The sequence below is a fragment of the Entelurus aequoreus genome, linkage group LG24 (assembly GCF_033978785.1).
Source record: "Entelurus aequoreus isolate RoL-2023_Sb linkage group LG24, RoL_Eaeq_v1.1, whole genome shotgun sequence".
NCBI lineage: Eukaryota > Metazoa > Chordata > Actinopteri > Syngnathiformes > Syngnathidae > Entelurus > Entelurus aequoreus.
The window spans coordinates 11,006,698-11,021,714 of NC_084754.1; the positions used below are offsets into that span (position 1 = coordinate 11,006,698).

At 35.2% G+C, this 15,017-nt stretch overlaps 1 protein-coding gene across 2 annotated transcripts in view; it reads left to right on the forward strand.

The window, feature by feature from the left end:
* tspan9a (tetraspanin 9a) overlaps positions 1 to 15,017 on the forward strand; it is a 580,412-nt gene that overhangs the window by 58,347 nt on the left and 507,048 nt on the right. For both annotated transcript variants that reach the window (XM_062035906.1, XM_062035907.1), the window contains exon 2: positions 10,643 to 10,700. The gene's annotated coding sequence lies outside the window, so the exon portion shown is untranslated. The remainder of the gene's footprint in view (positions 1 to 10,642; positions 10,701 to 15,017) is intronic.

Genomic DNA, 15,017 nt, shown 5'->3' on the forward strand with positions numbered 1-15,017 from the left:
CTGCTTTCCGTATTTTTTACACAACACTTCCTCATCCTCAAACATTAACACCGACAGGTCGTTACAGTAGTTTTTTAACAGTTTGGTTTATTTTCAATTACATAGAGTCGCGATCAAAAGTTTACATACACTTGTAAAGAACATAATGTCATGGCTGTCTTGAGTTTCCAATCATTTCTACAACCCTTATTTTTTTGTGATAGAGTGATTGGAGCACATACTTGTTGGTCACAAAAAAAACATTTATGAAGTTTGGTTCTTTTATGAATTTATTATGGGTCTACTGAAAATGTGACCAAATCTGCTGGGTCAAAAGTATACATACAGCAATGTTAATATTTGGTTAAATGTCCTTTGGCAAGTTTCACTGCAATAAAGCACTTTTGGTAGCCATCCACAAACTTCTGGCAAACTTCTGGTTTAATTTTTGACCACACCTCTTGACAAAATTGGTGCAGTTCAGCTAAATGTGTTGGTTTTCTGACATCGACTTGTTTCTTCGGCATTGTCCACAAGTTTAAATCAAAACTTTGGGAAGGCCATTCTAAAACCTTAATTCTAGCCTGATTTAGCCATTCCTTTACCACTTTTGACGTGTGTTTGGTGTCATTGTCCTGTTGGAACACCCCAACTGCGCCCAAGACCCAACCTCCGGGCTGATGATTTTAGGTTGTCCTGAAGAATTCGGAGGTAATCCTCCTTTTTCATTGTCCCATTTACTCTCTGTAAAGCACTAGTTCCATTGGCAGCAAAATATGCCCAGAGCATAATACTACCACCACCATGCTTGACAGTAGGAAAGGTGGTCCTGGGCTTAAAGGCCTCACCTTTTTTTCCTCCAAACGTATTGCTGGGTATTGTGGTCAATTTTTGTTTCATCTGACATCACATGGACAAAGATACGACTTTCTGGAGGAAAGTTCTGTGGATGGCTACCAAAAGCGCCTTATTGCAGTGAAACTTGCCAAGGGACATGTAACCAAATATTAACATTGCTGTATGTATACTTTTGACCCAGCAGATTTGGTCACATTTTCAGGAGACCCATAAAAAATTCATAAAAAAACTAACTTCATGAATGTTTTTTGTGACCAACCAGTTTGTGCTCCAATCACTCTTATCACAAAAAAATAAGAGTTGTAGAAATTATTGGAAACTCAAGACAGCCATTACATTATGTTCTTTACAAGTGTGTGTAAACTTTTGATCGCGACTGTAGCTCTCTCTCTGAATAGCGTTGCAAATTCCTCTGCCGCAACTTGTTCAGAGGTTGCACTGTCCATCTTCACAGACACCTTTTTCTCCGGTTCATGAGTAAAACGTCCATTTAAAGTAAACTGATGTTTATGAATGATTCGGTCCAGTGCTGACAAAAATGTCAATGTTGTGGTTGTAATTGCTCACTCTTCACAAGAAGGTACATACTGTATCTAGTCAATGACAGCTGCGGTTGCTCCTTCAGGAGACACTGTCGCTTAGTGTTTTGGGAGAGAATTACAAGCCATGCATCAGCCCCCACCGTAGTGCTATAAACATCGGAGGGGATGCAAGCTACGTGTAGCGAGAGAATATTTTTGCCTTTAGTCATGCGGTTTTTGCATGTTACAATAGGGTAGTAGGCTCAACCTTGATAGACACAATTTATGGAAAGTTTAAATGAGGGAAACTGTTGTCATTAGGGGTGTGGGAAAAAATCGATTCGGATTCGAATCACGATTCTCACGTTGTGCGATTCAGAATCGATTCTCATTTTAAAAAAATCTATTTTATTTAATTTTTTATATATTTTTTTCCATTTTTATTTTTTATTTTTTTGAATTAATCAATCCAACAAAACAATACACAGCAATACCATAACAATGCAATCCAATTCCAAAACCAAACCCGACCCAGCAACACTCAGAACTGCAATAAACAGAGCAATTGAGAGGAGACACAAACACGACACAGAACAATACAAAAGTAGTGAAACAAAAATTAATATTATCAACAACAGTATCAATATTAGTTGCAATTTCAACATAGCAGTGATTAAAAATCCCTCATTGACATTATCATTAGACATTTATAAAAAATAAAAAAAAGAATAATAGTGTCACAATGGCTTACACTTGCATCGCATCTCATAAGCTTGACAACACACTGTGTCCAAGATAAAATAAGTTATATTTTTGGTTCATTTAATAGTTAAAACAAATTTACATTATTGCAATCAGTTGATAAAACATTGTCCTTTACAATTATAAAAGCTTTTTACAAAAATCTACTACTCTGCTTGCAGACTGGGGTAGATCCTGCTGTAATCCTATGTATTGAATGAATAGAGAATCCTTTTGAATTGGGAAAATATCGTTTTTGAATCGAGAATCGCGTTGAATCGAAAAAAATCGATTTTGAATCGAATCGTGACCCCGAGAATCGATATTGAATCGAATCGTGGGACACCCAAAGATTCGCAGCCCTAGTTGTCATTGTATTTTTGTTTTATTTAACAATTGAACAAAGGCTTACTTAAAAAAGTGTGTAACAATGAACACATTCTTATTTCAGTTTTTACAGACTGCAAACTGATTCTGAATTGACAAACGCAGAAGAGGCAGAATATTTGTCAAATCAGTACCATCTGTGTGAGTGTCTTGTTTTTTCTACTACATTTGTGGATTATAAGTAGAATTTTAGCAGAAATTGACACAAATTTTGTTGTCATGTGTGTTCTTGATTCAATTCTGAGAAAAAAACAAACTTTGAGCAGTACAATCACTGTTTGGTCAACATGCTTTGAGATTTCTTTGTGTCACAAAACTAAACACGTATTTAACTAAACACATATTTCTTCTACCAAGCCTGAAGAGAAAGTTGATACTGATCCTCTCAGTGGCAACACTCCCGGTGATTGATCTCCAGCAGTGTGTTGACGGCCATGAAAATACGATGCCTTCTTATTGATGGCCTTTTAAAAATGAAATGTTTTCCAACTTGGAATAGTGCCTCATGAGTGACATTTATTGCTGCATGCACCTCACGCTCCAGATTACTTTACATGCTTTTTAGCAGTGTAGATACAGATCAAGGAATGGGCAGATGAATTGTTTGATTGATGGAGGATTGTGGGGAAAAACAACTTTCATTTTGTGTCAAAGCAGTAGAAATGAAACCTCTTAAAAGAGTGCAGTAAGCTGTTACTACAATAATGATGTGAATAATGAAATATCAAAGGAAATGTTTGCAGTTTCAGTAATTGGAATTAAATCATTACGAATCTGTATTGTTTCAGATGCTACACTTGTATTTTTTTTCTTTAAAAAAAATGTTTCTGTTCTCCATTGCCAGATTCTTGCACTTCCTCAAAGTGATACTTGACTCCTGACAATGTCAGTCAAACACGTTAGATTTAGGCAAGTAGGAATGCTGATCATTTCATGGATAATAGACAAAGTAAGATGAGAGGATAAGAAATGGACACGAAGGGAGCCAGATGTGGCAACAATTTGTTGCAAATACAGGAAAAGACAGCACACCGCATTTACTGTACTTCTAAGCTGTCTGCTATTGAACGGAAATGAAGAATGATGTGTATATGTTTCTGACGTGGTAGCTGGTACTGTTTTAAATCTCTTTGTAATATTATTTTTTACCTTGTAACTAAAAATCACCAATTTTAAATAAATATGATTTTGTACCAATAATTTATTCATTAATTATCCAAAAAATAATCATAGTTTAGTCACTTCAAAAAATGATCAACAGTTGTTGGACAAGTTGTATGCAATTTTCCTCAACTTGATATCTTTTATTAGTATGCATGACGAAGTTAGATATTTGCTAGCGTAATTATTTAAATAAACATTTGCTGATTTCTTTTTTTTATGTTTTTCTCTGGATATGGATCTAAGCATTCAGTTCTATTCTGTATTTTTCAAAATTATTTTGTTTATATTTCAAAATGACTTTTTGCATATTGGAGGCATAAATCATTGTTAAATAATTTTAAACTGTTAATACAATTTGAAAATGATATATATATATATATATATATATATATATATATATATATATATATATATATATATATATATATATATATATATATATATATATATATATATATATATATATATATATATATATATATGTGTGTGTGTGTGTGTGTGTGTGTGTGTGTGTGTATATATATGTATATGTATATGTATATATATGTGTATATGTATGTATATAAGTATATTTACATACATATATATGTATATTTCTATACATATATATGTACATTTATAAATATGTATGTATGTATATATATATATATATGTATGTGTGTATGTAAGTATGTATGTGTGTGTGAGTGAGTGAGTGTGTGTGCGTGTGTATTATTACTTTATTGAGTCCTTCAGGGGAGTTCCCTCAGGAAAATTTTAATTCCAGCAGCAACGTACAGGTATAAATGGAAATAAATTACAAGTATAACAATACGAATACAAATTTAAATTTAAAGTAACAATTAGAATCAAAAATATAACAGTACAAATAAGAATATAACAAGAGAATCTAGTAGTGACCACGTTTTGAAGAGAAAAAAATAAATAAAAAATAAAATAAAAATAAATAAATAAAAAAATTAAAAAAGAAGAGAAAAAAATGAAGAAAAACGGTAATACTGTCGATTATATGAAAGATGTGCTGTGTATATTCCACCTTTAAAATGTGTTGCACTGTTAATTGCACTGTTTTTTGTTGCAGTTATTTTGAGTATATATATATTCTATTGTTAATATACTGTATGTATACATCCATCCATCCATCCATCCATTTTCTACCGCTTATTCCCTTCGGGGTCGCGGGGGGCGCTGGAGCCTATCTCAGCTACAATCGGGCGGAAGGCGGGGTACATATATATATATATATATATATATATATATATATATATATATATATATATATATATATATATGAACAATACAATCTTTGTAATAAAGTGATTTTAAAGCATACTTTTTCACAAAAATGGGCAATACTGATCTGCACATCCCTAGTTTATTGGTTAGATTGTCCACTTTGGCAGAGTTTAGTTAGATTTTAGGGTAGTTAAATCTCTTTTTGCACTACTAGGGCTAAATCCTATTGGGTACTACTATTCGTACCATTTCATGTATAAATGTGTGCTAATATGACAGTAAAGTTCAGTGGATTCTTGAAGACTGTTGGAGATTTATATATATATATATATGCTGATGAATGCCAAAGTATTTGTCTAATCATTTATTTATTGTTCTTAAAGCCGTTAAGAACAATAAATATTTAAATAAACATTTAAATAGTCTTTCTTACTTTGAGAAGTATGCATGAACTCTACAGTATACAGTAGTAGTGCTATTTTTGTTTGGTTGACAGATTCCAGAGAAATGGAAAAGGGAATTATTTAACAGGCACAACCTAAATAGAGTGAAGCCCGCAGGATCCTTAGAAAAGAACAAGGAGAGGCAAAGGGGGTACTAAAAATACATGGAAAAACCTTCTCACGCTCCTGTCCTTTATCACAAGGCCCCCCAGGGGACCACCACACTGCTCTGACTGTACTCTTCTTATTCAAGAATCAAACTTAGATCAATTGTGTTCATTATTAATACATTATATAAGGTGCAGCTTTCAGTCAAGATGGTTGTGTAGATGGTTAAATAATAATAATAATTTGACCTGACCTTTGGTGAATTAGGGTAGAGATTCAGCCATCCACTGGCATGTTTGACACGTCACACACTTCAGCGTGGATGCCAAATGTTCATTGTGGGGGTTTTTTGCACATGACCTCAGCGTAAAATTGTCACCGTCACACCAATGATATGAACATGTTTCACCTTGCCATGTTCACAATGACAGATATCCACAAGTGGGGTTGGTCTGAAAACAGTTTTCCTCTGTTTGTTTAATGCATTCGGCTCTGCAACCAATCTTTTGTTCCTGATTGAGGTTTGGTAAATGTGCTGGTAAAAAAAAACAAAAAACGTGATCATGATTGAAAGAGTGAAATTTCAAATGGGAAATTTCACTTCCAGTCCTTGCTTCCATGAAGCGTGCAATGATGAAACCACAGCAGAAAAAAGCAGCTAATGGCTTGTTGGCTTTGCATTAGACTTAAAGCAACTCCGACATAGTTTTTCCAGATTATCAACTGCTTCTCCTCCTGTTATAAATCTATTCCTCTTATTATACTTGGGTTCCTTTTGTAACTTTTTCCAGTAAACCCAGTCGACGCTGACCCGATATTCATTTCCTTCACCTGCTTTGTCTTTGTGGTTGCATGCCACCCTGACCAGACATTCGATGAAGTGGAAAAGATGTTTCAGAGGCCAGCTGACATTTTGTACATGACGCTAAATGGTTATCTGATACAGACACACACCAGGCACGCATGTCTGCGGTGAAATGGGACCTCAGATGGATCAGTGATTCTCAAACTGTGGTACGTGTACCACTAGTGATTAGAGTGTCTGCCCTGAGATCGGTAGGTTGTGAGTTCAAACCCCGGCCGAGTCATACCATAGACTATAAAAATGGGACCCGTTACCTCCCTGCTTGGCACTCAGCATCAAGGGTTGGAATTGGAGGTTTAAATCACCAAAAATGATTCCCGGGCGCGGCCACCGCCGCTGCTCACTGCTCCCCTCACCTCCCAGGGGTTGATCAAGGGTGATGGGTCAAATGCAGAGAAACATTTCGCCACACCTAGTGTGTGTGTGTGTGACTATCATTCAGGGTTTCCCACACATTCATTTATTTGTGGCGGCCCGCCACGAAAGAATTACGTCCGCCACAAATAAAAAAATAAAAAATAAAAACTTTTTTTTTTTTTTTTTTTTTTTTTTTGTCCTCTCCAGCTTCTCAGGCAAATCATACAGTTGATGTAGATGCCCATATCGGCTGTTCAGATTTACTTTACAAAAGAGAAGTGTAGGATACTTCTCTTGTTGCCTTACTTGTATTTGACTTTATTAAATGTATTTATATTAGAAACACAACATGTGTATATAACAAAGGGTGCAAAGTCTGCAGGCAGTAGGAAACACATGGTTAAGTGTAGAGAGTAAAACTGATGGCAGTCTAAAGTTCAAGATTTTTGGAGCTCTTTGTTCAGTGGATCAGATGTTTGATGAAGCTATGTGTCGATCTACCACCACTACTGTTTTCTGTTTATTTGTTACTGACTGTGGCAGGACACCTCTGCCTCTGTTTCACTTTATGTTGCTGGTAAATAATATGGTTGTAGTAGTAGGCTAAAGTTAAATTATTTAGTATGCACTAATTAAAGGGGCAGAGCTTTGAGACATTTTAGCTTTTATACTTTATAAGATATATTTTTTGTAAGAACCACAATTAATAAATATATTTCAGTGAATAACTTATTGTTCAAATGTGTATATAAATATGTACATAAAGTGTTGTAATTATATTGTAAAATGGATGGATGGATGGATGGATGGACGTTTAAAACAAAACTGTTATTATTAATTAGTAAGTATACATTTTTTGAGCCTTTTTAGAGAAAATCAAATCATTGTAGTAAATTATGCAAATTACTCGATGTCATGGTGACCACGCCCATAGCGACGCCCATAGCCACGCCCTCACCGCCACAGGTATCTTGGCAGTTTATGGGAAACACTGTCATTGGTACTTCAACTTTAACTTTAACCAGTGCGGAGGTCAGCAACCCGCGGCTCTAGAATGCGGCTCTTCAGCGCCGCCCTAGTGTCTCCCTGGACCTCTTTTAGAGATGTGTGAAAATAGAAAAAGATGAAGAAAAACATATATTTTTTGTTTAAATATATTTTCTGTAGGAGAAAAAACATGACACAACCCTTCCTAATTGTTAGAAATCCCACTGTTCATGTTATACATGCTTCACTGATGAGTGTTTTGGCGAGCACCGTTTTGTCCTACTAATTTCAGCGATCCTTGAACTCATCGTAGTTTGTTTACATGTACAACTTTCTCCGATGCTGCCACAAAAAAGTCCTGTTTTATGCCACTCCTTTGTCTCATTTTGTCCACCAAACGTTTTATGCTCGGCGTGAATGCACAAAGGTGAGCTTTGTTGATTTTATTGATTTGCTGGAGTGCTTACCAGGCATATTTGGTCAATCCATGACTGCAAGCTAATCAATGCTAACATACTATTTAGGCTAGCTGTATGTACATATTACATCATTATGCCTCATTTGTAGGTATATTTGAACTCATTTAATTTCTTATATTTATGTCCTCCATTTAATGTATATTTGCATGGCTCATGACACATTATCTGTATGTATTGGCTGCATTTCTCATATTTGTTTGTGTGCCGTGTTGTTCCAGACCACAGCAAACGTTACCCAGCTTGCAAAGATTGTAATAAATCCATTAGAAGAAGACAGCCTGCCATTTCCATTTCCTTTAACTTGGACACACGCATCTATACCTTTGGCCATTCTGAGCCACTAATTTCCATATCATCCTGTGAGAAGCCTCCATTTTACTAATGATTTCTAATGTTGCAAAAATGTGTAGATTTAAAATAAAAATACACCATTTCTGTAAACAAAGATTTGCGTCAGCCTTTAATAGTAGGTTAATATAGCTAATAAAGACACTTACATCATGTGTTGTCTTCATTATAACACTTATATCAGACTTTTAATTTTTTGCGGCTCCAGACAGATTTTTTTAATACATTTTTTGGTCCAATATGGCTTTTTCAACATTTTGGGTTGCCGACCCCTGCACTAGTGGTACGCGGGCTCCATCTAGTGATCCCCCAAATTATCAATTGATTAAAGTACAGTGTGTTATTTTCCTATATTCAAACACAGTGTTACTTTTCAAATTGGGTGTAATATTACAGTGACCCAAAATATTAAATATGCTTGTTAAACAAATCCTCTTACTTGTTTTTAATCATTACATAGGTGCTCTATGCTACTGCATTTTAAGGATGGTCATTATAATCTGAGGTGGTACTTAGTGAAAAATAAATAAATAAATAAATAAAAATAAAAATACGACCACTGAGAAAGATTATTTATACTTCCTTCAGTTTAGGCCTTTAGACGGCACTTGTTGAAATAATTAAAGATACATACAAAAATACATACATACAAGCAATTGCTATATTTTTGGGAAAAACATCTGTTAATTATCGTTTGTGTTTCTTGTGGCAATATGTTTATTTGTTCATTCATTGGTTCGTTAATTCGTTTACTTTTAGTCCCTGAGGGGAAATTCAGATTTTCATATATAAGTGTGGGTCACAGCAAATAACCATATATTATTCATTTTACTCTTGAAGCTTTTTCCAAATATGTTGCTGTAGTATTAGTAGTAGTAGTAGTAGTAGTAGGCGTTATAAAAAATCTATTTACGTCTGAGCGCGATTCTTAATAAATCAGATTCATAATTTTCAAGAATGACATACATATATATATATATATATATATATATATATATATATATATATATATATATATATATATATATATATATATATATATATATATATATATATATATATATATATATGTATGTATGTATGTATGTATATGTATATATATATATATATATATATATATATATATATAAATGATAAATGGGTTATACTTGTATAGCGCTTTTCTACCTTCAAGGTACTCAAAGCGCTTTGACAGTATTTCCACATTTACCCATTCACACACACATTCACACACTGATGGCGGGAGCTGCCATGCAAGGCGCTAACCAGCAGCCATCACAGGCAAAGGGTGAAGTGTCTTGCCCAAGGACACAACGGACGTGACTAGGAAGGTAGAAGGTGGGAATTGAACCCCAGTAACCAGCAACACTCCGATTGCTGGCACAGCCACTCTATCAACTTCGCCACGCCGATATATATATATATATATGTGTGTGTGTGTATATATATGTGTGTGTGTATATATATGCATATATACACCAAACAACAACAAACCTCTTTAGTTCTGATGAGTTGAACTAAAATTTGAATTCTAATCCTAAAATAATAATCTCAAGAAACAATATTTTTTTTGTTTATTTATTTTGTGAAGGATAGTTAAACTAATTTTTAAACGTGACAACATTTGCACTTGTTTTTGGTATGAAAATAAATAGATTTAAATCTGCTATTTTAAACTCTATAAACATGTGTGATGAATATGAAAAATGACACATGCGATACAGTAATTAAATATCACTGTTATGAGTCTTTATTGGTGAGGTACAGCTAATGTGTATTGCGCATTAATGACAGGAATTCATTGCTTAATTGGTTATTATTATGTGGTTTATTGCTAGGAGGTTAGTAGGCCATAAAAAGCCATGTTGGTTTTTTGCTTTAATCACCTGATTTATGTAAAAAACTGTGTTTGACTCACCAGACCAGCTCAAAATAGTGTGTGATATAGAAGCGGCCAAAAACATAATGCAATGAATCATAGTTGGCAATGTGTGCTTACTTATATTTCCTCTTGTTTTCTTCCATTATTGCTGCCAGTGAATAATTTCTTTACCATCTAATTTTATCCACATGTGACATCATTGCTTTTTGAAACCCTTTTTTTAACGAGCACAAAAGTCAATCCGAGGAACCAGTCTGAGTCCCTGTTTTTCTTCCTCTGTTTGACAGATTGTTGCAGGCCAGCCCAGCGGGACCGTTTCCTCTGTTTTCAACCACTTCTAAGCAGGTGAGGAACTATGCCATGTTTCACGCTGCTTGTTTTTGGAACCTTGCGTTACAGCAAAGTAGGTTTATTCTTTCTCTAATCCCTTAAATGTTTAAACTAATTTGCCGCAGAGAATGCTAAATCACTTTGTCTGGGGGGGAAAAAATAAATAAATCACATTTCGGATTGTAAAAAAAAAAGCGATGTTTAGTGAATTATATTTATATAGCGCTTTTCTCTAGTGACTCAAATCGCTTTTACATAGTGGAACCCAATATCTAAGTTACATTTAAAAGCAGTGTGGGTGGCACTAGGAGCAGGTGGGTAAAGTGTCTTGCCCAAGGACACAACGGCAGTGACTAGGATGGCGGAAGCGGGGATCGAACCTGTAACCCTCAAGTTGCTGGCACGGCCGCTCTACCAACCGACACTTATTTTACATGTTATTTATTTGCACAGTTTATTCACTTGCAGTAGTTTGCCTTAAACCAGGGGTGTCAAACGTACGGCCCGCGAACAGGTTTTATCCGGCCCGCGTGATGAGTTTGCCAAGTATAAAAATGAGCCGAAATTTTTGAATGAATGAAACTGCTGTTCTAAATGTGTCCACTGGATGTCACAATAGCAATTCTGTTAGGCAAGCAAACGGTTTATACCGGGGCCAAGCAAGAGGTACACAGTAAAGGGGGACTGCGGCTCCTCCTCCTCGACCCACAAGAAACCTAAAACCTGCCGTTTTATGTCTTCTGCTTCCAACACATCGTCATTTGGCACCTTTGTTGCCCCAAAATTTCTGTCAATCACGAGAAAAGTGAACTTAACCCTTTTGAAAAGTTTTTACCTCCATTTCTTACTGTTTGTTGAGTTAGCTCTGGACTGATATGTGGATGTGACAAAGGAGGTTAGTTTAGTTTTTTTAGGTTAATTTGATACCTAGAATAGTTTACATGTTGTGTTTTTGTTCAATACCAGAAAGACTGACTTAAAGTTTTCATTTTCATTTTCAACAAATTTGAAGTGTTTTGTCCAGAGGATTATTTGTGATTTTTACCTTTTCATAATGTGCTTGTTCTATTTTTGGCCAAAGTAAAACAAAGAAAACAACCTGAAGTTGTCTTTATTTTGAAGATATCATGCCATGATTTTACCACTTGAGAATAGATTTTCCTATATCCGGCCCCTGAGCTAAAATTAGTTTGACACCCCTGCATTAAACCAATAAAACACTTAAAAAAAACAAAAAAAAACCTGTCATATTTTAAATTTACTGTTCATTGAAATATTTTAATTTTTAAGATAAATACAATTTTGGGGTCGTCTAATTCAATGTGTAACCATTTATATTAATGCGTTTTAAAATGCAAATGGAAGCTACAATATAATCACACATATTCAATAAGGGGGGTTTCCTAGTTTGGTGTTTGCTCTTACAGTAAGTGTTATATAATAAACAATAGACATTCCAGGAAGTGCACTCCTGCGACTTTATTAAAAAGGCCTGTTCTGTTTTGAGTATACTTCCTGGAAATGTATGCTTGCTCACACAAACACTGTTTCAGGAAAAAAACACACTAGGGATCAAAGTCATCATTTTTTCAAACATCTGATCACTTTGGAAATACTTCTCCGTGTTTGCAAGAATTTTGAAGAATTGTTTTTTGAGATTGAAAACCAACGAACCAAAAATATTATGCTTGCAATTGTTTTTTTAAAGCATCTTTTGATGGATGTGTTTTTGTCGACAAACAGCAGACCACACTGTCACGCTGTCTACATCTCAAACCAACCTTTTTGAAGTGTAACCGGGAGCCAAACAGTCATTTATCAACTTAGATGTGTGGTTTAATGTGCGGTGTCTCACTAAAATGTGCGTGTGCTAATGCAGTGATAATAATACAAACGAAAAAAAAACAACATACTACCAATTTTGAATATTTAGCCACTAGTTTGTCATTCAAACCACTTAGTTGGGGTTCCCGGTATACAGTCGTCCCTCGTTTATCACGACCAATTAGTTCTAGCCCTGACAAATTTCTGAAAAGTAGGATAATTTTTAGTAAATTAAAAATTCTTTCATAATTGGAGCACACAAAAACTGTTTACGACCTTCTAAATTAGGGGTTTTGATTGATTGATTGAAACTTTTATTAGTAGATAGCACAGTACAGTACATATTCCGTACAATTGACCACTAAATGGTAACGGGGTCCACGTTAATCAATTCATGGTACAAATATATACTATCAGCATAATACAGTCATCATACAAGTATTTAATCAGAGTATAGCATAGAAGGAGAATGAGTTAAGACCTTTGTTAGATCGGAATCTGGGTTTGACGTGGTTTGTGGAGCTCCCCCTGGTGTTGTGGTTATGGCGGTCATTTACGTTATGGAGGTAGTTTGACATGTACTTCGGTATCAGGGAGGTGTAGCGAATTTTATAGACAAGGCTCAGTGCAAGTTGTTTTACTCTGTCCTCCACCCTGAGCCAGCCCACTTTGGAGAAGTGGGTAGGAGTGAGGTGTGATCTGGGGTGGAGGTCTAGAAGTAACCTAACTAGCTTGTTCTGGGACGTTTGGAGTCTTGATTTGAGGGTTTTGGAGGTGCTGGGGTACCAGAAGGTGCATGCATAGTCTCAAACAAATTTTAGATCGGGGGCCACATGGAGAAAAATCTATTCCCAAGTGGGCCGGACTGGTAAAATCACGGCATGATAACTTAAAAATTAAGACAATTTCAGATTGTTTTCTTTGTTTAAAAATAGAACGAGCACACTCTGAAAATGTACAAATCATAATGTTGTTGTTTTTTTTTACACTTACATGTTGCGGTTAATAGTATTCTGTCTTCATTTGTCATTATTTATACTTTCTGAATAAATTATGTGATGATGTTCATCAACTAATGCCTAGTTTCTCTTGTTATATTCTTATTTTACTGTTATATTTGTATTCTCATTGATGCTTTTTGTTTTTATTCTATTGTAATATTTTTCTATTTTGTTTCCATTTATACCCCCATTATTTACTTTTTTAAATTCGATCTCAATTCTGTACACTGCAGCTGGAATTTTAATTTCCCTGAGGGAACTCTCCTGAAGGAATCAATAAAGTACTATCTATCTATCTATCTATCTATCTATCTATCTATCTATCTATCTATCTATCTATCTATCTATCTATCTATCTATCTATCTATCTATCTATCTATCTATCTATCTATCTATCTATCTATCTATCTATCTATCTATAATTGGCGTTCATTTTCAATCTATCAAGATAAAAAAATAATATCACAATCAAATTACGTAATTCCGAATGCAGCTGAGATAGGCTCCAGCGGACCCCCGCAATCCCAAAAGGGACAAGCGGTAGCAAATGGATGGATGGATGGACTATGTAATTTGCTCATTTTCCTCGACTGGTGCACTCGCATGTGGTTTATTTTTTATTTACATATCTAGCCGAATCTATAAAGATACAAAGAATTGCTATTGCGACATCTAGTGGACACATTTAGAACAGCAGTTTCTTTCATTAAAACATTTCGGCTCATTTTTATACTTAGGAAACTCATCCCGAGGGCCGGATAAAACCTGTTCGGGGGCCTGAGTTTTTTTTTTTTTACATGATTAGAGGAATCTAATCATGAAAAAAGACCTATATAGTCATCTTTACACTTGTTTCACCCAATATTGCCTAGAGTGTGTTCTGCTGTAGATCATAGTATTCATCGGTTCAATGGCGGATCCACTATGGGTCGTTGCTTTAGCCGTCACCCGGCCACGGCAACTTGGCCAATACATGGGAATACTTTGTCACATCCTGGGTATATCATCTTAGTTAGAACTGGGACTCAGAATGCCGAAACCACATTTGCAACTACGACAATAAGCAGTGTCATTAGCATTCTTTGTTAGCATTGCGTGTCCCGCGTTGTCATTCCTCATCGCTCATGCCAAAGGCTCACCAATGTCATGTGGAACTGATTATGTTGAAGATGAAGTGACTCAACATAGAGTAGAGTAGAATCCCTTTATTGTCCTTGTCATTGTAGTAAACAACAAAATTAAGTGCCATGTATCAGTGCAATGAAAAAATATAAACCCACATCTGTTGTGCAGGACTAGATGTTACAATCCCGGCCTATTGCATACTTGAGACACCTATGCGACTCTGTGGGATGGTCAAGTGAAGGCATCCTCTGGGAATATAAAGATATAGTCATAAAAAGTCATAAAAACAATCATTACCATACTGCATACATTTACAAGAGTTCAGTAGTTCCATAACATAAACATTTGGTGGTGTCCCATTCCACAATTGCACAGAATTTAA